At 35.3% G+C, this 24,969-nt stretch overlaps 1 long non-coding RNA gene across 1 annotated transcript in view; it reads left to right on the top strand.

Annotated features, from left to right (window-relative positions):
* Positions 1-13,199, top strand: part of LOC120587414 (uncharacterized) — a 42,476-nt gene extending 29,277 nt beyond the window's left edge. Inside the window, exon 3 of the long non-coding RNA XR_005648960.1 lies at positions 12,705-13,199. This is a non-coding gene — a long non-coding RNA (uncharacterized LOC120587414). The remainder of the gene's footprint in view (positions 1-12,704) is intronic.
* Positions 13,200-24,969: the final 11,770 nt, after the last annotated feature.

The following is a 24,969-nucleotide window of genomic DNA, read 5'->3' as shown; positions in this document are numbered from 1 at the left end:
GAGATTTTAATTGGGAAATTAATAATAAAAAGAGTTGGAAATAAGCTTGCATCTATAATTCCTCAAAATGAAGCCACAGATTTTAAAGGCCTATATCACTTCAAGATTATATAATCCCTTAGATTGACCTGTAGTGTCTAGAAAGACACGCAGGTACAATCTATTACCAGAAAGAAAACAATCCTCCTGTCAGATGACCACAGACATTCATGGGGTCCAGATGATGGTATGCAGAATGTTTCTTTGCTTTTCCCATTGTGTCATCATCATCAGACCAAACCATTCACCTCATTGGACATCCTTCTTTCATTTTTCTGCTTCCTCTTCCTGCTCGGCCTCTCCCACAACTCTCACAGGCTTTTCTGCCTCTGTTCCCTCCCCATTGAGTCTCAGTTGTCAAGGCACTGAGCTTTGTTTCTGGCTTTACCATGGATTAGCCGAAGTAGAGTTTTCCTTTGGGTTACTAGAGAAAACTTTATTTCAGAGGTTGTAAAGTGTTGGCCTCCAGCCTGAAACAAGCCTACAAACAGATTTTGCTTTGGTCTATACAATGTATTAATTTCTTATAATTAGTTGTCATCTTTTAAAAATCAGGGACTTTTCAGATTCTTCTTTTAAAAATTATAATATCCACATAGCCACACTTGAGGAATGACTGCTCACTTTTAGAAGTAGATAAGCTTTTTAGTTTCTCCCTTCCTCATAGCTCACTACTTATGTCATTCACATTTCCTGCCCAGTCCTATAAACATCTGAGTTGGGCATTCCTGTCTTAGGACTTCCAGACTCCTCAGACGGAAGTATCTATGAGACAAACAAAACATTATTTTATTACTATTGACCACTTATCATAGTACAATATGGACTCATTTTGCTAAAAAAAAAAAAAAAAAGTCTCTACTCTGTCTTCCTGAAGACCTTCCCAAGGGGAAAGGAAATCTGAAATCTGATTCTATGACAATTATTAAGTAGACTACTTTTTCGAGGTACTCTTATTTTGCCAAATCACTAGAGTACCACAGAAGTAATTATTATGTAATGTACTAATCAGTCACTGATGTGTATTTAAAAAATTCATCTTCCACAGGAAAAAGTAAATCAAAGTATAAACACTGGAATTATCTAAATCCATAAACACTTTTACTCTCTTTTCTGCCTCCACTAACTTCAAATCCTTAGACTAGGATAATGCTAAGTGCTTCACTCTATGGCTCCCTATCTTTCCAGAATTAGCTCCCATTTCCATCACCCTAGTCTAAGGCAGTGTTATCTGTTGCCTGTTTGCTACAATAAACTTCAAAAGATCTCAGTAATTTTATCTTGTTCCTCCATACTCCACAGTCCATTGTCCACACAGAAGCCTTAATGCTCTTTTTAAAATGTAATTCAGACATCACTCCTTTGCATAAAACCCTCCAATGGTGTCCCATTGCATTTGAAATAAAACCCAAAATAGTTGCCCTAATCTTTCTGATCTCGAAATCCTTCCTCTATCTGTCTCTCTGATCTCAATTGGTATCATTCTCACCACTGGTCATGACTCTCCAGCCACACTAGCCCTTCTCGTTTTCAAATAAGTTTTTTTTTTCCTTTTTTATCAATACCCTTGCAGTTTCCTCTCTCCAGGCCTAAAAAGGCTAAATCCCATTTTTCTAATCTCACAACAAATTTCACCTCTTTGGAGATGTCTTCCTTCTCTCACCCACTCTAAAGTAACTTCTCTCATCTCTGTCGCTTGTTATTCCATTATTTTTATTTTTATTTGATAGAATCTCTCACTGTTAGATTTTCTTATATTTTACTTCTATATTATCTGTCTCTGCCTCTAATATACATGTGTCATAGAACTTGGACACTCAGTTAGCTTGTTCAGCTCTTTCTCTCCAGTGCCTAGAGCAGCCTCAAGAACATAATAGATGCTCATTGTGTAAAATCTGCACCCTACACCAAACTAAATATGTTTTCTCCCTAAAATGTCCTCCATCCTCTCCTATCTCTCCACATTTACTCATGCTACACTCTTAGCCAAAATTTCCTATTGCCAATTTCTCTTATTGTCTAAATTTTACCCATCCTTCAAATATATAATTTAAATACTATTTAATTTATGACAATTTTGCTAACCCTTCAAACTAACATTGCTACTTCACTTCCTCAAATCTTTATAGCACTTCCCTTATCTTTTTGATATGCCACTTAGGAAATTATGTCATATATTATAGTTATTCACATATCACTTTATCCCCACCATAAAATGGTTAGCTCCTTAAGGACTAGAACCATGTCTCATTTATCTTTGCACCTCTAGCACTTAGTATAGTGGGTTGCCTTACTGAGTAGATGCTCAATACAAGTTTTATAATAAATAGATTGTGTGAGTGAATAATGTATAAATTTATCTATAACCTCATCAGAAATTTAAAAAGAAACTCAAACTTTAAGATCTTTTTCAAACAAATGGCACTCCCTAGTAATTTCTTAGAAGACAAAGAGTAGAAACAATTCTCTTCATATTTTTCTATCACTGACTTTCGTCACTTTTTTTGTAATTTTGAGTGCCATGTAAGCCAACAAGTTTTGTGTTCCAGTTCCAATACGGAATTCTTTTTTTTTTTAATTAGCAACAAACTCATTGAAATATTATTTTAGGAAAAAAAAACGTCTTGCAGAGCAGAGTTGCCTCAGTGAATGGAGCCAGTCAATAGCTGAACTAAATCAATTCAATTAAGCTATATTGAAGTAGTTAGTCAAAGATCTTCATTTTATCTTGGCACTAGAACAAAAATACAGAACACAATACCCAGAAGGCAAGTTAACAACATTGTTCTCATTTTCAAGTGGGAAAAGTATGATTTGGTTCCTACAAAAACAAAGGAAATATTGAGGAGGAGAGATACTTTACGAAAACTTTGACCTCAAACCATAGCCCACATATTACAGAAAACATAAACTACAGGATCAGTCTCTGACACTGAATTGATTATCTAATACTAACTAAACATGTGCCAGGTACAGTTCTAAGTCCTTTATATATATCAACTAATTTAATCAGTACAACAATCTCATAATCTAATAATTATTATTATTTTAGCATTATCATCATATATTACATAATGAAATAGATATTATCACAGTGCATCATCTTTATATAATGAATGAGTAAATGAGGTACAGAAAGATTCCACCCACAGACAAAATCACCCAAGTTGCTGGTAGGATAGGAATTCAGTCATTCTGGCTCCAGAGTCTGTGCCCCTAATCATTCCAGTGTCCTTCCTCTCCAGTTCTGTAATTTTTTTCAAAATATACTATTCATCTAAAGAAAACCAAACTCTTTTTCATAGTCAGGATAATGGATTTGATAAATCCATTGAAGAAAGTTTTCTGCAGATTTCTATAGATAATATAAAATGTCTTTTCTTTCTGATTCATGACCCCATGGGAACTGTACTGGGCAGTGAACCTCAGAACCTTGATTCGCCTAAGAATACCCCAGAACCAGAGGAGCAGCACATATGCCCCAGGTTTTTCCACAGTCTGACTCTGATCAACTCCCCAGCAGCATAGGCAGAGCCCGTCTAAATCTGTAGAGCCCAGTGAAATCATTTTTGTCTTCAAGGATTTTTTTCCAGTGTGGAGAACAAAATCATGCCTAATAAGAAAGGTATTTAGAGAGAGAAAAAATATTATGCTGTGTTTAAGAGAAACTACATTTCTACTGCAAGAAAAAATGTTCGTTGGCAACTATAGAGAGATACTAGCTTTAGCATGGCGGGCCTTTAACTCTGTAGAGGGGTAGCTGTAAAGACAAGGCCTTACACCTTCAGAGGAGGTTTTGCACAAAAGAGCACTATCGGACCAGTTCAGGGGGCTCCTGCAGATGCTCCCTAGGTCCCATCTCTTTCTTCCTTACCAGCCCTTCTCCATTTTTATCTAAGCATTCCTGTACCCTCTGATCTTTGCACTGGTCTCCTGCTGGGTGACCGTATTTCCAAGCACCCTCTTCTTGTTTCTAACTTCAATCCTCCAGCTCCTCACTTCCTTCTCTCCTCCTCAGCATAAGCAAGGGCACAGACTTTTAAATCACACCTTGACATATACATTTTTATCTTTTTTTCTCAGATCAGAAGCAAAAATGGTTTTCTACTTTGTTTCTCCTGTGGTTTTCTACCCCTCTTCAGGAAAAAAAAAAAAAAGCTCATGTAACCAATTCTTTTCCTGTAAAATTTTCAGCCATATGTAAATCACCACTCCAAGAAATATTATCTGAAGTTTAAGAGTTTAATAAAATATAAATAGCTACCTTGAACTCTAGATTAAATTTTATTATTCTGAGAAGTATGCAAATTCCAAGTAACAACTCAAGAGAAAAGAAAAAAATTTAAAGAAAACTTCAGTATTTTTGCAATTATTCCAAAGAAGCTTATATCAAAGTCACTTTGATTTATAAACTTCAAAGACACACAGATTCCATTTATTGAAGGGCCAAGTCAGAAATATTGATAAAACCATTTAGTTATTCTTTAGAACAGATTAACCCTGATTTTAACTATCCTACAACTTCTTAGCATGAACTTAGTTCATATTTGTCATCAATTGTCAATTCCTGTGCTCTTAGATATTATATGTTAATATCGAATAGCACTTTATTATTTATCACTCAGAACATACCTTTCTGAGGCTAGACCACATCTAGTTTTATTTATCTTAACTTCTACCAAGAACTTCTAAAACTATATTTTATTCAATTTAATTGATATATTCAGGTCAGTATAGCTAATATATTTCAGAGAAAGACTAAAATTTGCTCCTGTTCTTAAGTGTCTTTCTCTGCAGAACTCCTTACTGCCTTTCCCTGCATACCTGCAAGCAAAATTTGATATTTATACTATATAAAAACTTTCCTAGCATCATCATCATTATTATTATTATTATTATTATTATTATTATTATTATTATTAAGCTATTGTTCGCTTGCCCCTGTTTCCCTTCTTTCAAGCAGCACATGTTTCTCCTTTTGCTGCCCAACTAATCCCACATGTTACTTTATATCTTCCATTCCTCTGCACACTAGTTTCATGTTTCCTACCAACTACAAGCACTCTCCAAATGGATGTCCATAACCTTAAATTCAAGAAGTCCAAAATTCTGTGCATTATATTTTTTCTCAAATAGGACCCCTTTACAACCATCTGGTTTCAAATGCTTAAGAATCAAAACTGAAAGATGTATTTAATTTTTTCCTGTCTTTCTCTGATTTTCTATTTCCTTTCAAAGAGCTTTGCACCTCTGGCACTTAGTATTCCTTTCATTTGTAGTCCAGTCGTCACTAAGTTCACATCTTTAACATTGTATACATGAACTACTGCAGCTTCCTCCCTGATTGCCAGTCAGGTTTTTCCCCTCCAATGCAGCGTGAATACTATTGCCAAGCTAATCATGTGAAAGGACATTTTCATTAGATCATTCCTATCAGAACCTTCAATGACTTCCTACCACTGAGGCACCAGTGGTGCTGGCTTATGAACATTCTCCATAAACCTGATATGCTCTGGCTCTTATCAGTCCATTCTCTTACTCCACAATCTACAATCTCATCTCCATTAGGCTCTCTCCATACAGTTCTCCAAACCAGTCAGATACATTGCCAAATCCTTCATTTTCTCCTTTTAGACTCAACTCAGATTGTGCCTTTTCAGAAAGTCTTGTCTATTTATTCCAGATCCTGACTATGATCTTTCTTCTTTGAACGGCTGCTACAAGCTTAGTTTGTTTTTGCAACAAAATGCTCAAAAATATCAGCTCTTCTCGCATATTCTTCTTTGCCACTAGGAGAGTGCTCCATATTTAGCACTCATGGCAGACACTCCATCAATATCTTATAACTAAGGAATGGTTGTCTTTACAAGAAAGTAGGCTCTGGTCAGCCCCTAGGGTAAAATTATACACAGAGCAAATAACTTTTCTAGATCTACAACCATTGACATCCAATGAATGACATTGAAAATAAAGTCTCTGTTTTTGCATTCGTGGCCCTCCCTGATCCTATCTGTAACAGCTCTACTATCACACGCCCCTCACCATGCTTTACCTTAACTATTCAACTCTGCTGAGAATGTTCCTATTGTTATTCTCTTTGAAATGAGTTAGCTATTCAAATCAAACCATTAGAAAGAGGTCAAAAAAAGAAACCTAATAAAATCTGAAGAAAAGAAATAATCAAAATAAATGCAAATATAACCAAATTGTAAATGAAAGCCAAGAACTGGTTCTTTGGGGAAAAATAATATCTAATTTGAAAAAAGAAATTAATCCATTTGTAAATGACCATAAGGAGAGAGAGAATATAAAAACAGAGAAGGAAGTTTTTACAATTATTTTTAAGTATTATGTATAAATCTATTCCAAACCTTTTCAACCAGTTCCAAGAGAGAATTAAGCCCTAAAGCATCTATTGCATGAAACAAATTAACTTCTTTTCTGTGCATCTAGAATGGTAGTAGTTATGTACCATCTTGGGAGAAATGAAAATATAGTCCCACAAACCATTCTTTGGAAACTTAATTTATTGAGATCTCAATAAAAGAACAATTTTGTGAAGATAATATAAATTACCAAAAATAACATAAGTAGAAGAAAACTAATTAGAAGAAATCATAAAAGAAATTGAATCACTTCAAAAAACAAATGACCTTCAAAATGATACAAAGCAGCTAGCTTTATGGGTAATGTCTTTCAAATCCTCATTCAATATATGCTTCAAGAAATAGAAAATAACCATAGAGCACCAAAAATGTTTTAGGAAGCTAAATGTTGCCCCCCATCCCAACATCTGATAGAGAGAGGAAAATATTAAAACTACAACCTTGTCTTTGTAAATATAGATCCAACAATCCTAATAAACGAACAATCTAACCAACTAAATTCTATTGTACATTGTAAAGAATGCCCAATAAGCAAAAGAGTATATCTTAGAAACATAAATTAGGTTTATTATTCAAAAAGTAATTCATTTAAATATTAGTTCAATAGATCCATTTAGAAAATGAAGATTGAAATATTCTCAATCCATGCTTTAAACTAGAAAGAGAATATTTCCTTAACATAAATAATAAGACCATTCTTAAACTTAAAGCCAGAGCCACACTGAATGTGAATTTCTCAAGAAATGATTTTTACAGTATGAATAAGATGAGGACACGTCATGTTACTGTTAAGATTCAACATGGTTTTAGAAGTTCTGGTCAATACTTTAAAATTTTTAAATCAAAAAAGGTAAACTTTTAAGGTGTAGGTAGGAGATAAAATCACCAGCATTTTCATGTGCTATAATTATATATCTTAAAAAACCAAAGAGAATTAACTGAAAAACTTAGTAAAAGTTCAGTAAAATAGAAGATATGTATATAAAAATAGAGAGCTTTCCAATACATCAGCTAAAATTAGTTTGTAAATACCATGGAAAACATTCTAATTCTAATAGTAACAAAACATACAAAATACCTAAAACTAAACTTATCAAATAACATCTGAGATTACATCAATATATCTATAAAACTTTAAATAAATATATTTTTCAATCTTGTATATGGAAAAACACCATCTCCTTCTATGAGAAGAGCTGATATTAAAAAGATGCCATCTTTCCAAATTCAAACACCCATGAATTTTTTAACTTGTCTAAAAGATTCTAAGATTCATCTGGAAAAATAAAATGTTGAGGCCAGCTTTAAAAAACGTTAATGAAAAGAGTAATGGATGAGGACTTGGCTTACCAGATATAAAAACTTTTATGAAACTACAATAATTTAGATGGTGTAGTAATAGCACAGGACTTGACAGATTAATGGGACAGATTAGATAGCCCTGAAATAGGACTAAAAATATATAAAAACTTAATTAAGAATAATAAATGAAAAATCACATACCATAAAAATGCTGAAAGTAACATTGGTGAATATAAAACTGATTTAAAAGCAATAGAATATATCACCAAGGAAAAGATACATAGATTTAACTGCATAATTTTTTAAAATTTGTATACTATTGAAATAAAACTTATCTAATGTAACATCAATATTTTAAAAGTTAAGAACAAAACTCTATATCAGAAAACACCATAAAAATATTTAAAAGCAAACTGCAAACTGGGAAAAAAATATTTGTAACATTTATGACAAGTTAATAACTTGATTGTATAAGAGTATTTACATATCAATGAGAATAATAAGAATATACTGTATTTGTATTCAACTGCTATAACAGATTGCTACAAATTTAGTGGCTTAAAACATCCCAAATTTATTTTCTTACATTTCTAGAGATTAGAGGTCCAAAGTCTGTCTCACTGGGCTGAAGCCAAGATGTCCACAGGGCTGGACCTCTCTAGAAAAGAATCCCTTTCCCTGCCTTATGTAGCTTCTAGAGGCCATCTACATCTGTCCTCAAAGCCTTCAATGTAATATCTTCAGGTCCTCTCTTCTCTGCCCTCTGCTTCCATCATCACATCTTCTCTGACTCCAACCATTTTGCCTCCCTCTTGCAATGACCTCACTTGGATAATCCAAAATAATCTCTTCTATCAAAGTCCTTAATTTAATCACATCTGCAAAATCTCTTCTGCCAGATAAAATGACAAATTCACATGTTTTAAAGATGAGATTATAGATTTCATTGGGAGGCCATTATTCAGTGTTCCACACAACAGAAAAATAGATAATGTAGCAGAGATAATAGAGAGAAATAACGAAAACAAACAAATGACCAATAAACATGTGACCCACATATTCACTCTCACTAGGGTTCTAACAACTGGAAAATAATACAATAGTGAAATACTTTTTTGCCTAACAAATTGATATAGATTTTTCTAAAAAGTGAATGCATGATTCAACAAGAATATATTTTCTGAACCATTCTAGACAATAATTAAGTAATATGTTTCAGAAACCTTAGAACATGTATGTCATGTGATCCAATAATTTTATTTCTTGAAATTTTTCTTAAAAAATTACTTAGGGAGGTATCTGGAATACATTAACAAGGCTATTACCCACGATATTTTAAAAGAATAATAAATTAGGAACTACATCCAACAATAAGGCATTGGTTAAACAAATTACAATAAAGCTATAAAATTAAATATCATATAACCATTAAAATTAGATCTTCAAAGATTTTTAATATTATCAGGGATATTCTCACAACATACTGCTAAGGACAAAAAAAACATAATACAAAACTATATATATTATAAAATATATGCAAAGAGAAGGCTAATAATGGTTAACTCAGAGTCATGGGATTATGGCTTATTTTATTTTTCTTTATTATACTTTTTATATTTTCTAAATTTTAATAATAAACATTACTGTTATAATCATAAAAAAAGGTAATTGAAAAATTTCAACGTAAAGAACGACAGATGTTGACCATTGAGCCTTAGAATTCTAAGTAGGTGGAAAATAAAGAGTGTTATACACCCCCAAATGGCAGTTCCCACACATCAATCGGAGACTAGCCATGCACATTATTCCTTTCAGAAGCAAAGCCAGCCAGCACCATGTGCAAATCAGTTTCTCGCAGTTATGCACCGTTGCCAGGAGAGGAGCAGTACAGAACAGGCTCAAGCACAGAACCTCAGACTGCAAGTAGAAACAGGTTTTCGTCCCTGCATTTGGGCCTAGAAAGAATTATGAGCATACTGCAGAGCCCTCCAGAGTCAGAAGAGAAGAATTAAGCAATGTGAGTTTTAATTAAATTCTAACATAGGAAGAAGAAACTAATTTAAATGACTGAAGAATTTGCCAGATAAACACATCAGACACAGCACAATTCACGATGCAACATTTTTTTATTTGGCAAAAAAAAAAAAAAAATAAAAATAAGTAGAATTTTGATACAGTCTTCTAGTAGGAATACTCATTCAAAGTGTGAATTAGAGCTACCTGATGCTAACTTTGTCAGTAAGCTAATGGAAAGTTAGCTTTCCGATAGCAAAGATGTTTTGTTCATTGCCATACATCCAATACCTAAAACAGTAGCTGGCAGGTAAGTACTCAATGGGTAATTGTTAAATTAGTGTTGGGTCCATAGAATTATATAAGCTTTTATATTCTACCTTCAAGTTAACTGAGGCTTATCACTTTTATAGGATTTGAACTCACGACCAACCATAATTAGGGAATTAATGAACACATTTGTACACTGAAGGGCTATGAATTTCAGGGGAATCGTATCTCAGAATCTGGAAAGGAACTCGAACTTCTTCAAATGCAGACCCATCCATTTAATGTGAGAGAAGAACTATATCAGAGCCTGAAGTAAGTCATCCAAGTACATAACTCTAATTGATAACAGAACCACAGTGGAGGGCTCTTTCCTCTTCCTTGCCCACCCTGAAGGCAAGCATCAGATGCTGCCATGTGGGTGACAAGGCAAGTGGAGATATGTTCCATTGGGCCAGTTATATGGGCCTCTACCTCTCTTTCTCACAAAATATGATGATCTGTCATGCATATTACCTTACACTGTCTCAATCCAGAACCTGCCATTTTCATTTTACTAACTCTAAAACGCAATATGGGTGACATTACTTCTCTCAAGACTAATGGCAGAGATCCTTTTTTAAATCAGGTGCCAAGTGATTTTGAAATCAGCTAAAGGAACATCATTTCTGAGGATGCTGAATATCGCAAATCCCGTAGACTTCCTGCTCCTTGCAATCGTGCTGTTCATCTTTGAAGTCTCTATATTTGACATTTTGCCATTGTCGGCTCATTAAATAAATTACTTATTAAAATAAAAGAGCATCCCTGCAGTAAGTGCCTGGCCTGCTGACATCCAGCTGAGGAATGATGCCAATTGGTTTTCAGCTTTGTCTGATTGTACCGAGTCAGCTTGGCTGGAGCCACCAGCTCCCAAGCAGCCTCTACAGAGGCTGGGGGCTCACAGAATGAGGGCATGGGGTCCCATGCTTACAGTGAAAGTACATACTTTTACAAATTGAGGGTCCAAAAAACACTGTTATGCCATTGCAAGCCATTTACTGTTCTTAGTAAAAATCTGTGATTTGAAGATTACCTTTTTTATATTCAAGAGGAGCTAGGCAGATAGATTGCCCGAGTCTCTCACAGAAAGATGTGGACACAAGCCTACCAGAAGTGAACACAGGGACAACACCGTCATAAACAAACTTCAAGGCAAAAGAAAATTTTGAATTCCCTTGCCTCTCACCTCGAAACTTTTATTCCAAAACTAAAATTGAAGCCATAAACGTAATACATGAAAGATGAGATTCCTCTACCCTCTCCAGGTTCCCCCCTGTTCCCCTGGAATGTGAAGCAGCAAATGTAGATTTCTGTGATTTTGTGCAAGGAAAGCTGGAGCAGATAAGGTCTTAGCTAAGCTGGGAATTTGATAAATATTTTCATGGACTGCTGAGTCTCACTAATTGGATACTTTAAAGAAACTCAAGCTTTCTCTTTGTAACTTCTAACACCCCTTTAACCCTTACAACTTGTATAGACAATTTTTTAAACAAAAGAATGTGTGATCCCAAAGAATCTTTTCTTTTTCTTTTCAAACAGATAACCCAGTAGTAACTTTATTATGGCTCCTACAGAAAAAAACTGTTGCTTTTTCTTGCTTCTTCAGAACTGCAAATAAAGAGAATTTCTTTCCATTATTCAATTGAAATGAAATTAACATTAATTGAACATTAAGTACTAAGGAAACGCCTACTAGAACTTTCACACTTCTCCCCCACCATCCTCATCTTACCAATCCCTCTGCTAACATGCCAGGCAGAATGACGTCTCTTCCTATTGTACCTAAACAAATCAGTGTACAGGGAAGTGATTTATCATTCATGAAAAGCAATCAGATTGCTTGGAGCTGACAGCTGTTCCCAAAATGCAGCTGAGAAACAAACCTTTGGCAAAGTGTAAAATTTGGAACAAAATCATACTACTATACTTCAGCTGGCAAGAAAAGAGGCTGACAGGGAGCTAATAAACAAAATACCATGCAGCCCAAAATGTACTAGCTAGTCTATATTTATGAACAAAAATGGTCATTCTTCCCATTTTTCCTAAGTTACTTTTAATCAAACAAAATTGCTATTAAAAGCAAAATATTCTCTTCAGGGTTTTTTTTTTAATGATTTAGGCAAATTTTTGGTAACGACTTTTCTTCACACAATTCATTATGGGAAATGAACCAGAAAAAAAAATGCTTAAACATGTACAGAGGTTAAAGAGGGACACAGCTTTTACTAGAAAAGGAAGAATTCCAGTATATTCTGGCATCCAAGCCATAAGAGCCATAATTCATTTCATTTCCCGTGTCGAGAATTCTTTCCCATATCTCTCTGCTTGTCTAAGATCTGTCTTTTCAAACAAAATATAGATCCTCATATAACTTCCAAAATGCTACAATTCTGAGATGATTTTTCTTTCTGTCCTGACCCTCCGTGATCTCACCTTCCTCTGAACTCCTGTAACATTTCTTTCAGCGGCCCCCTTTCTGTGTTTCTTCCTTTATGTGCCTTCATCATCTCTGATCCCTTTCTCTTTCCACCTCCACCCCATTCAGTCACATTGAACCTCTTGCCCTATCCAAGGCAAAATATGTTTCTCATACCTTTATGTTTCTTTAAACACTGGTTGTTGCATACTAATGATTTCTAAATCTTTTTTGTGAAGCAAAGAAAGTTGCCTGCTGACAGAAGAACTGAGACTGGATTGAGGATGATAATAAAAATTCATATTAGCTGCTCTTGAGAATAGAAGAAGAAACTTATGTGGGATGTGTAAAGAATTTCTGGCAGCATTGGAGGTTGGAGAACAAAATTTTAAGTTCATCTAATTGCATTGACATCATTCCCATTTCATAATCCAATCCTAAGAGCTGAGAAGATAAAAAGGTGAATTCATCCAAAGAGAGGACAAAATTCCAAGAAACTGGAGAGAGAATGATTCCTGTAACAGACTGTGGAGTTAGTTAGAAAATAAAAGAAGTGATGCCAAAAATAGAACAGATGCACTCAGTAAAATGGAGAACCCTTTCTTGCTTTCGCAAAATCTCCCAAAGATCTCTCTCTTGTGCTTCCATAGCAGGTTCCACATACATCAATTGCCATATTAATTATGTCACATTAGATTATGTTCATGTGTAAGAACATTTTATTCTCCTTTGGATCTCCCCCATGGTTTTGCCCAATGCCTGATCAAGAGTAGGCACATAGTATGCATTTGTTGACTTAAAGAATTAATTTTAAAATATATCATTTGTGTTTTGCTACCTGTTATAATTATGTATCTTTCCATGTGTATTATCTATCTTCTCTACTGTATTATGTAGGTTAAGAGCAGAAATCATGCCTGTGCTTCTTTGATTCCCTGGGAGTGTACCTTAGCAATAAAAGAAAAAATAATTTTTCGTTATTGCTGTCGAAGGGGGAAAAATGATTAAAACAGTAAAGCGAGGTCAATTTCTGCAGTTTTCTCTCCCTGAAGCTGTCATAAACTCGTAGTTGAGTTTTCAGACTAAAGCAAGAAAAGAAAAAAAAAAATTATGTAATTCGAAGAACTGTAGTGACAAGTGTTGAAAAAGATGATCCTGGAGATAAATGGCTCTTTGTGTCGCCAGCACCACCAAGTACTTCTAGAAAATTATTTCCCAGGATAGAACCATCCCTGGGGTTAAAAAGGGCATTTTACAAAATCATCACAGTGCGATGGAACTATCCTCCAGGACAATGATTCTCCAATCATGGTATGAGTATCCTCAGGGGAATCGAAGGTGATTCTAGAGAAATAAGGAACCCCAGGATAAACACAGTACATTTCTAAAATATTACTAGATGTCATATTAAAACATACTATTAACATCAAGAGAATTGCAGATATATTATGAGATAGAATATAAATTTTAAGTGAATTTTAATGATAAATATGAAACTCTGTATATAAAGTAAGTTAATGTGGGCCCTTCCCCTAGACCCATTGCATGATATCGAGATCTGACTTGGAGGGCAAGGAAATGATGTTTACTTTCCTTAGCTATTCTAACACTTCACTAGGTGAACTTGAGAAGTATTGCATTATCATCACCAGCTTCTTGCTGATTTCATTAAACATCAAGCAATTTCCTAAATCAATTGAATTTTAATTGGGTCTTACCACCAGAAAGTTCATTGGGAAGATAACTTTCTCACTACCAAGCCAAGTCCCTTCCTTTAATAAATATATAAATTGTCCTCCAAGTACAACACAATCTTATGTGAGTGCAGGTAGTACAAATCACATAAACACATATGAATTTATTTGCCCTTTTAAAAAAACTTTATTTCTATTTACTTGGAACCTTTCAAAAGCTTTGACTAAACTGTTCATTTTCTTGATCCAATGTAGATCCAGTCCTACATCCAAATTCACCAAGTTGGAAAAGAATGGCTAGATTTCATGCTTCAGCATAAACACTGCACTGATATTAACCCAGGTTTTTAGTAGACTTTTCCCCTCCTCCACACATTGATTTTCTATTTCTGTGTTTATGGTCTTAAGGTAAAGGTGCCCTTGGAATCTTAAATTGTAGTTAGAAATAGGTATATATAAATTATAAATTAAAATATAAACAGGAAATTTGACTCTTTGAGGTAGGGAATAGAAAGGAACATGGACTGTTTTCCTTCTTCACAAATTTATGCTCCTCAAACCATCCATGGCTACACTTCAAAACACTGCCATCCACAACCCCAAGAGAAGAGGATTCATCCAGGTAGAAGTACACATTCTAAAGTGGTTTTACCCACTCAGAGAAAAAAAAAGTCTAAAGAAGACAGAAAGAAAGAGAGAGATTTACAATGTTATTTTTTATGTATGCTCCACCAAAAGCCAATAGTAAAGAATAAGGGATACCTAGGGATAACTTCTTATAAACTTATAATTAATTTATTATGTTTACTCTCAAACTCCTGCTTTCTCTCTAAAATATTTACATCATTAAAATTCAATATTCAAATATATATGTGATTTTATCTAAAGTAAATTAAATTTCAATGAGTTTGCATTTATGTTTCTTTAATCCACTTATGTATTTGTTATTTGATCGTTAGAACATTAGCTAATGATTTCCAAGGATGAGACCATACAAGTAGGCTTTTTATGAATCTCATGAAGTTTTTTTTACTATTTTGATTATTTAAATGTTAGTCATTTTAATCAAATTTCCTTATTCAATTGCCAAATGAGCCATTTTTATAGAAAAAGCTGAAATGTATTTAAAGGAAACCACAATAAACTTAAAAATTGTTCTCATTGGTCTTAATACGGAAACAATTTAAAGCCAATTTGGTGTTGGGTTAGACATTTTTCAATCAGCAGGGTAAACTAAATTATTCAACAACAAATACCCAGAAAGTTTTCCCTCTGTACAATTATTCAGGTTAAGCAATCAAGGCACACAGTCCCAGAGATCTCCTATCCAATTTTCACTCAGATTTGGTTTTGGAAATGCTGCTTCCTTTCATACTTTTCTTCTCTCAAAAGCCCATAGCACATTTTTCAAGGATTTTATTGCCAACTGCCTTTGCTTATTCTTAAAGTATCCTTCTTCATGGAATACTTACTAGTATTTTTCCTCGATTATCTTTCCCTATTTTAGGATTATCTAGAGGGATTTACTACCAGATATGCTTCTTCCCAGACAAACACAACATAACCTAATAGCTGCCCCAAATGCCTCACAAAAGTACAAGGTGTTTGGAAAGTACCTGGATGTGTTCAACGTTATTTCAGTTACAAACTTTGTCTTTGATTCTCCACTCTCCGTATAGAAAAAAGACAAATAGAAAGTACCCATTTAAGCTAATCTTCTCTATGTGCTTTCACTTGAATTAGTTCAAATTGGATTTCTATTTTAGCATGCATTTGCATATTTATCATTAGGCTCAGAAGTCAACTGTTGTAACTACCTCTGAACTCCCTTAACTCATCATCAGGAAAGAGTAAAATAAAATTAGATTCTGACACAGATAAATTTATCTGTGTTTATTAAAGCATAATCTAAAATGGATGCAAAAGATTTCTCAAATTAGGAATTATATCTCAAGTATAAAGCCTAAATCCCATTTACATGTAATATGTGCATGTTTAAATTTCACTCAATCTGTTCTGCTCACAGCCTGACATAGCAGGCTCTAATCAGTAGTGTTCTTAAGCACCATGAAAATTCTAGACAAGAAATGTCCTTTATTGTATTCATGACAAAGATTGGACGTAGACACCTTCAAAGAAGCATAATCTAAGAGATATGCAGCCTGTCCATAAATACCAGTAGAGAAACTAAGTGAGACTAGATGAGGGAAAAACAAGTTTTCTTTACATTTTCCTCATTCTTCCTTTCCTGCACCAACACACATAGTACCTACTATGCCTTGCAGTTAATGGAGGTGCTTAATACATGTTGAATTAGCAAAATAAGCAGGCAAGTAAAAGCAGAACCACAATTAGACCAAGAGAAGAGGGACCTCAACTTTAGAGGATGCCACATTCATGAGGGGTTCCACTCAGGCCCTTCTCTCTTCTAACTACATCCCTCCCCTTGGGGCCAAAGGGACATGCCCACTAAAAGCCTGCCCACTAGCCCCCTGCCTAACATGCTCTGGGAGTGGAAGACCTTAAAATTCCCTGCCCAAATACTCCTGAGTGATTTCCAGTGTCTGCCTAGGCCTCTTTCCAGGGCCTGCCCTCCCAACAACTGACCAAACTGATATACACGCTTCCAGTGTGGCCAATGGTTGCTGATTGCAGGAAGTGGGAGAGTGACGTTGGACAGAACATGGACGTGCAAGCTCCATAACATGCACTTTTGTGAAGCCCCTCCAAGAACTGGAGGAACCAGAGATGAGAAAAGAAAAGGAAGGAGCCAAGTGTGGGTACCAGGAATGGATTCTCCCAGAACCACCATATTCTAGCTCAAAATTCTGAGGAGTCTGAGAATTCTAAATTTGAACACTTCTCCCTCATTACAAGGGTATATTTGTCAACGTAGGAGAATAAAAAATATTTTAACAGTTTGTAAGCTTGTCTTATCATTTTTAAATATTTAGACACATAATAGGTAATTTTCTACTTGTACTCTTACCCCAGACTTCATGAATGTTAAAGGCAGATTCTTCTATGCAAAGAAGGGAAAGAAAGGGCAGGAAGAAGAACTGGGAAGAAAAAAAGAGAGGAAAAAAAGTAAAAATGAGCTGCTCCCCAGACAATGATTAGGTATTTTATCCTGATATACTGTACTCAGTGCTCAGTAAAATTCTTGTAATATTTCAGGTGTTTAATATAAATTTGTTGAACAAATAATCAATCAGTCAATAATGAGAAAACCAGGCTAACTTTTGTGCAGACAGTTATGGCCAAACTAGGAATCACAAACCTTTCCAATATAACCTGCCAAGTACTTATTCATGCACCTGATCCCAAGCTCTAGCATTGAAAAGATAAAATTGGTGACTAATCTATTGCATAGAACTCTCCTGACAGATCCACAAACAGATCTGCCACTAAAGAAAGAATTGATCCCCAGAGAAACATCCTCACATCTTGGGCTTCAGACAGACCAAATAATGAAAACAAACAAGAAGGTCACCTTAGAGACTTCTGAAATTGTACGCATTCAAGATGAACACCTTAAATTTGGCAAGGACGGTGAAGATGAAGGAGTCCGATGTAAGAATATTTCAAGGGGAAAGTCAATTAGGTCACTAAATGTGGCTAGTAACATTGTTAATTCAGGTATACTTGTTTAAACATTTAACATTTCTATTTTTGTACGTAAGCGTAATAGAGTAAGATCACATGTTAATTCTTCTCTCCTCCTACTTCTGTAGCCGACCTTCATTTATCTACACGGTGTTCTGTTCTGATTCTCAAATCTAGAACTACTTGGAGGCATTTAAAAAATACCAGTGCTGGGCCCCACCTATAAAATTCTGATTAAACTGAGAATAGGCCCTGGGAATTGGTAATTTTAAAAATTGTTCCAGGATATTCTAATGTGTAACCTAGGATGGGAACTACTGAGCTCTGGGAAGTATAGCTGCTTGGTTCAATAACCTGATAACAGTATTCTCTACCCGGAGACAAAGAAAAAAAAAAAGAATGAAGGTCCTCTGAGGAGGTGACCTGAAATGTCCCAATTCAAAGAGATGGTTATTATTACACCATAGAATTTTGGTTTCCAAACATATCACCTTGCTTTTATCATTGAAATTAATTCTGCGTTTGAATGACTCACTTCGAAATTTTTTAAAATCATTGATTTGCGTTTTGGTTTTCCAGAATAGTAATTATCCCTCATATTTACACTCATCTGAGTGTTTATCGATATTCTCAATTCTTTTAGCCATATTCATAGTAAGAATGTTTAATAGATATAATCCTATTCTTCTCTGCAGATGGCAAACTTAAATAAGTCTAAAAATCTCCGGGGTGTTTGATAAAATTCACACTCTAAGCTCTACCTAGAATTCCCATACAGTAAGTCTGCAAAGGGGCTTACAAGTTTGCATTTTTAACAAGTTCTTCAGACTATGTTATTGGTGATTAGCATGCAACGCTTCAAAGAAATACTGCTCTCGGGGCATCTGGGTCTATGGATAATAACTAGACGTGATAGATTTCTTCTCTTTCTCCCACACTCGGGTATTTTATAAAACAATGGCACAGTCATTCCAATTCTATCGGCCATTGGAGATTACAAGTAGCTTGATTTCCTTGACTCTTGATAACATTAGGAAATACCACCTGTTTCAGAGTCTACAGTGTACTCAAATCAACTCTTATGTTATCCTGGTAAACTGACTTAACTTTACATAAAATCCTTGAGCTGATTGCTTATCCTATTTTCGTTCTTTAATATAGGGCACACTATACAGTAAATTATCAGTTAATTGATGATAATCATGCATATGCCAAAAATAAGCATGATAATGAGAGTTTTGAACAACTCAGCTTACAATGATATCTTGATAATCATACAGTCAGCCACTGCCGTTTCCTGATCTTTTAGGGCTTTTCCTCAATTATAGAGGGTAATTAAATTGGTAAGGCACCATTTGATCCTAAAGCCATATAGGTTGCATCTCAACTTAGTTCTTTTAAAATATTACTAATTAATTGTTTGATGGTGTTTTTCCAACTCCTTTACCAGGTATTAGTGTAAACGGATACACTGCTTGCTATTTTGCAGAGAACTGTCCTTCATGATTTCTCAAAAACAAAGGCTGATGGCTATGCAGTGACATCTGCAATTGTTAAACATTCCCCAGGTCCAAATGGTACTTCATGATTCTTTTTTCATTTACTCTGTACAATCCTATAAGGTAGGAAATATTATCTCCATTTTACAGGTATGGAGAGCAAAGTTCAGAGGATTTCTTTTCCCAAGGTGACTCAATTAGTCAGTAAGTTGAGAATAAAACCTGGATGTTCTGAACATTCACCCAATTCTCTTTCCACTGCATTACACTGCCAATCATCTGGCCCGGCCAGTTCAACTGTAAACAGACATTCCAGGTACTCTTTACTTCTTTCTCAGTCAGCCTTCCAATCTTCTCTCACAGCTGATAATCTTTCTAGCCAAGTATTCACATCTGGCCATTTATATAAAAGGCAAAATGAAAATTACATTAAAAGCTTCTGCCATTTCACTGTCCTCTATCATTACCTTTTCCTTTTCTATTTATTGAGGGGTCGTATTTTCCTGATCATCTTCTTTTGTCTATTATATTTATCATCTCTAAGTATTAGAATTGGCCACAACTGTGTGGTTGGCAGCATACTAGGTACTACTGTGGTCATATAACAAAATGACAGTCTCAGAGTGCCAAAAGCACACTGGCAACGGCTGATAAACAGGAGGGAAAGTAGATGTGGGCAGGAAGAGTTGGGCCAAAATTAACTGAAATAAGTGTGTGCTTTGACAAGGACCAGGTGCAGAATGGATGGGTGGGAGGCGAAGGGAGAGGATTCTGCTCTCCTAGTCCCCAGAGCTTGGCCACTACTCTGCACCATCCCTAGAAGTGGAGATGAAGGGTCATAAATGTGATTACTACATGTGCTGCCAATAAACAGACAATAATGACTGCTGAGATGGGCGCCTATTCTGGGCTTTTTGGGGAAAGGCTTACCTGGTTCACCTGAGATATCTTTCCCTTCACTGGCTCTCTCTCATCTCTATCATTACATATATTAATTTTAACCATTGTTAGACTATTTTTTGTTCGGTTATTAAAATTCATTTGTAGCAAGACCTCAGTGTTTGAACATGATTACAATTTTAGCCAACAGAGACTATTTGTTTACTCAATAAGTGGTTATTGTGCATCCATAATATTTGTGAAAGTCACTGTGCTTGGGGCTAAAGGAACAGAGATGACAAGACATAGATACTTCCTGCCCTCACGGAACTAACATTCTAGCTCTCAGAATTCTTGCTAAAGTTTACAGAGAAACTTTCACATAATTGGATAATACATTTCCCATCAGTGTGCAGCGTGGAATCATATGAGTAGTGAAATGGAATTTTTACTCTAATATTCCAAAGCCCAGGTCTTCGAGAGTTTATATTAATTGGCCGTGGGAGGAGGCCTGAATACTGACATTTGGACATTCCCACAGATAACTGAATATGTCACAGGGGTTGAGACCCAGTGTTTCCTACCCTCACTTGGTCCTAAGGATCATATGATTAAACCTGGGCCCCATGCTCACCACATCCGAGTAAGAGGGCTAGGAGTCTGTATTTTTAACAAGCTTTCCAGTAATGTTTATGATCAGACAATTTGAGAAATACCAATTTTTTTCAAAATAAAATAAAACTTGTCAATCGAAATGTGACTCAATCGATCATAAATTCTAAGTTTTAAGTTAAATTTAAAAAATTGTAATCAGTTTTTATTATTAATGAGCCAGAATTTGCCCTTATAATAAATATCATGCTATTGTTTGTAAATTGTCAGAAAGAAATGAAATTAAAATAAATACAGCTTTATATGTCGTTGGCCTTTGAAGAGCCAAATAAAAAATGGACTTTGTCCTGGCATTAGCACAATTACAAATCAGTTTGTTAAGATATGTTTGGATTCAAAACATCTGATTTCTTGTTCAAAAACTAACCTAAACATTTCTTGTTAAATGAAATTTAGTCATGACTTAAAATATCTGAAGAAAAACAGTCATCCAGAAAATTAAGGTCAACCAAAAACAGATGGCATCTATGAAATCGAGTGTTGAGTTATCTGTTATGCCAAGTAAAATAATAAAATAAAATCTGTTAGAAGACAGTTCTTCTGAAATTTATATGTCTTATCTGAGAATGCATTTTTTTTTTAATAACCCAGACTTTTAAAATAGTAACAATAGTAACAAACCTTTCATTTTTCCTTCTAAGACATGTCATTTGAAAATAAAGTTCCAGGAAACAGTGTTTGGAGGAAATACATTTTCATGTTACAAATCAGTTAGGTCTTCTTGGGACCCATTACATACACTACATTTCTATTTACATCCATTAGAAAAAAAAAAATCTTTTTGCTTTCTTACTAGCTTTTTAAAGAACTTTATTTTCAGCCTAGTGCTACTTTTGGAGGAAAACTTTTCCCAATTATGATGCATAAGGGGAGAAAGTATGCTTTCAAGTCTCAGGCGACTAACCCATCTAGACCCCCAGAAAAAGGTAGAGAGAATAAACAACATTGGCAAGGGAACCACATGGTGCTGGTGAAGACAAAAATAACAGATAATATTCTAGAGCAACAAACACAATGAAGCAAATGGTGGTTGTTGTAGAGCTTTTTCATCATTCATTTCCACTACATATTTCTATCTTTTAGATATAATGAGTGACCCAGAATTTTCCATTTACAAATGGAGAAAACCTTTTTTCAGGGCACTGGAATGTGAAAGGCATGAATTAAGATGAAGAAATGGGCATTTTCATTTTGATTGGAGCTAAGTAGCTTAAAAAATGATAATGGGATTGAAAATGTATTTAATAAAAAATTATGCTGTGAATAATAAATTGGGTATTGTAATTCTGACATTAAATCATTTTCTAAAATATCTCATTTTTTTAGTAGAATGTGAGTTCAAAACTAAAAACCAGAAAATACATTAGACATTTTTCTGACCTGAAAGACATTTTTTTCTCTTTGTAGGAAAAAATAAAAGGCAAACCCATGCCCTAAAGTGATATTTATGGATAATGCAGTGTATAGTTTTAAACTGAATGGATTGTGAAATGCTTTACAAGTGTGAATTCATTAATAATTACTAAATTCCTTTGTAGAATATAGCAAAAATGCTATTAAAAGAAGCCATACCCCTGTCCTGTCTTCCAAACGGCTTTTCCTGTACTGAGTGCTACACTGAGGAGCTGTGTATTTCATGATTATTCAAGTTCCTAAGAAGAATTTGATCTTTTCCTGACTAATGATACCATTTGTTCCAAACATCTGATTTTCAAGTTACAGAATAAATGATTCACAGTATGAATATGGATTTATTCCAATATGACTTGCTCTCAAACAACATTTGCTGATATCTCACTGAAACCTAATGATGTGGATATTCATGTTGTGTTATTAAATAAAATAACAATTTATCAAATAACTACATGGTACCAAAATGTATGAATATATAGCTATATGCTGATATGTCTGAAAGAAATTATAGTTGATTCATACTTTTTCCCACAATGAACATGGCTTCCTATTGTAATTTAAATGTATTTATTTTTATTTTATTGTGTTGTATTTTACTCGTGGTAAATGTCAAAGGAATAGCCTTAGTCAGTTAGATAAGATATAAGATAATAGGCAAGTTTATCACACAAAATTGTATATAACTAAATTAAGTAAATATTATCAAGATGATAAAACTGGGGTTAGACTTGTTATCAGAATTGTCAAGACCCTGATTAAGTCTTTCACATCTGCTCACTCAACACCTGGGCTCCTTCATTGCCTCACAAACATTCACGACGACCTAGGGCCCTTCTAGATACGCGCTGTGTCTCCAGATGCACCCAAGGTTTCTCTCAACATGGGCAGACCAAATTGGACCCCATCCTCAAGGAGTTTAGAAGAAAAGGGAAGCCATGTTCACAAATAACAATCATAAAGACAATATAGGATAAATTCTTTAAAAGGAACAAAATAATAATTCTAAGAAATTTTAACACTTTCTTCCTATGTTTAATTCCATTGCCCGCCTTTCCCCCTTGGATATCTGTATTGTCTCTTCTTATGCACCTTTAGTCTCTGTGGCTCCTTTCCTCAGTTGTGACACCCTCTCTAATTTTATTCCGCTTTCTCCTCTCTTTTACACCAACAAATTTCTGTCTTTCCTTTCTCACAATGAATACGCACATTTACTGCCCCATTGTCTTATTCTTTTCTAACAAGGCTTGGAACTGTCCTTCCAAATGTAGACATCTACATAGAGCAGTATTCGACAGTTTCTCTCTTTGCCCATGCCCCATCTCAGAGTCAGGCTAAGCCTTCTCCCTTCAAAGAATCAGTCAGAACCCTACCTCCTGAATAGCCTCTGGCACTTTCCATTACTTTCCCCAAGTATACTGCAATACAGCAAAGCATAAAAAACAGGAGACGTTTGGAATGGAATAGAGGCTGGTAGCAATCAATATTTCTTATGCAGGATCTGAGTTCTAAATCTGTGTTAGAATGAATCTAAGTCTATGTGACAAAGCTAAAAATATTAATATATACACCACATTTCTTTCTCTGCCAACTTCAGGAGATGGCTTAGTTGCTGCTCACTCCAGGGCCTTCTTTATGCTGACATGAGGTACTTGGTGAAGAGTAAGACCCTAGAGAGCAGAGAGCTAGAGACCAATGGAATAGATCTAGAAAACTGAAAGAGAGAACAAGGGGAAGGCAGAGTACCTGGCAAACCTAGGAGGGAGGAGGGAGGGCTCTGGTTGGCTATCTAGGGGAGAGAAAAGAGAGTTGGGAGAGTCAGGGAGGTGGAGTACTGTAGCCATGCGGATAATGGGAATATTTGCCATGTGCCATGCAATGTAATTCCAGTTTGCCATCTCTTCAAACTACTTCTGTAAAAGAATACAGAATACAGAATTATAAAGGCATTTTATAATTTATTTCAGTTTCTTCTGATTTCAACAGGAGCAGAAAGACCTAGATCATTTTTTGGAAACATGGCAAAGTGAGAGACATCCCTAGATCTCTCCCTCGAAACAACAATAAGCTAAACATTTTAAACTCAACAAAAAACACCCAAACTGCACACCAGCACGTCTGAGCATGGGACCTGCGCACAAGAGCTATCACAGGTCAGAACCCTGGGTGTTGGGCGCTGGACTTGGAGTAATAAAGAAGCTTCCTATCACAGTCACTAGAACTACTTGTTGGGAGAGTGGGAGGGGAGAAGGTGCAGCGACTTCCCTGAACAACCCTGCCTGAGAGTGCTGCAAGCTTCCTGCACAGCAGGGCCCAGTCATCAGGGCAGAAAGCAGAAAAGCAGGACGGGACCACAGAGATACAACAGTTGATTTTTGCCAGCTGCGGTTGCAAAACTGAGGCTGAGCCACAGCCTCCAACTCCCAACCCAGAGGGCCCCTCCTCCCATACCCTTCAAGACACAGGGGAATCTGAGCAAACACTGCCGAGGCTGTCGTTGACACTGACAGGGACTGAAACTGAGGGTAGTGAGTGTGATTAAATATATACAGGAAAATTGAAAAGGAGTTATTAAGGCTTTATATAAACCAGGGATCCAAGAGGCTTAGACGCCACCTACTGGAAACCAAAAGAAAAGCGCCTTCTTTGCAACAGGCTAAAGAGAGACCTTTATATAATAAATCTTTCTGGAAAAACAGCAGAATATACTTTCATTAATGCTCAGGAGGAGAAATAGTCCATTA

Source organism: Pteropus medius, unplaced genomic scaffold (genome assembly GCF_902729225.1).
Source record: "Pteropus medius unplaced genomic scaffold, Ma_sr-lr_union100, whole genome shotgun sequence".
NCBI classification, from domain to species: Eukaryota; Metazoa; Chordata; class Mammalia; order Chiroptera; family Pteropodidae; genus Pteropus; species Pteropus medius.
This window is presented reverse-complemented; position numbering and strand designations above follow the sequence as displayed.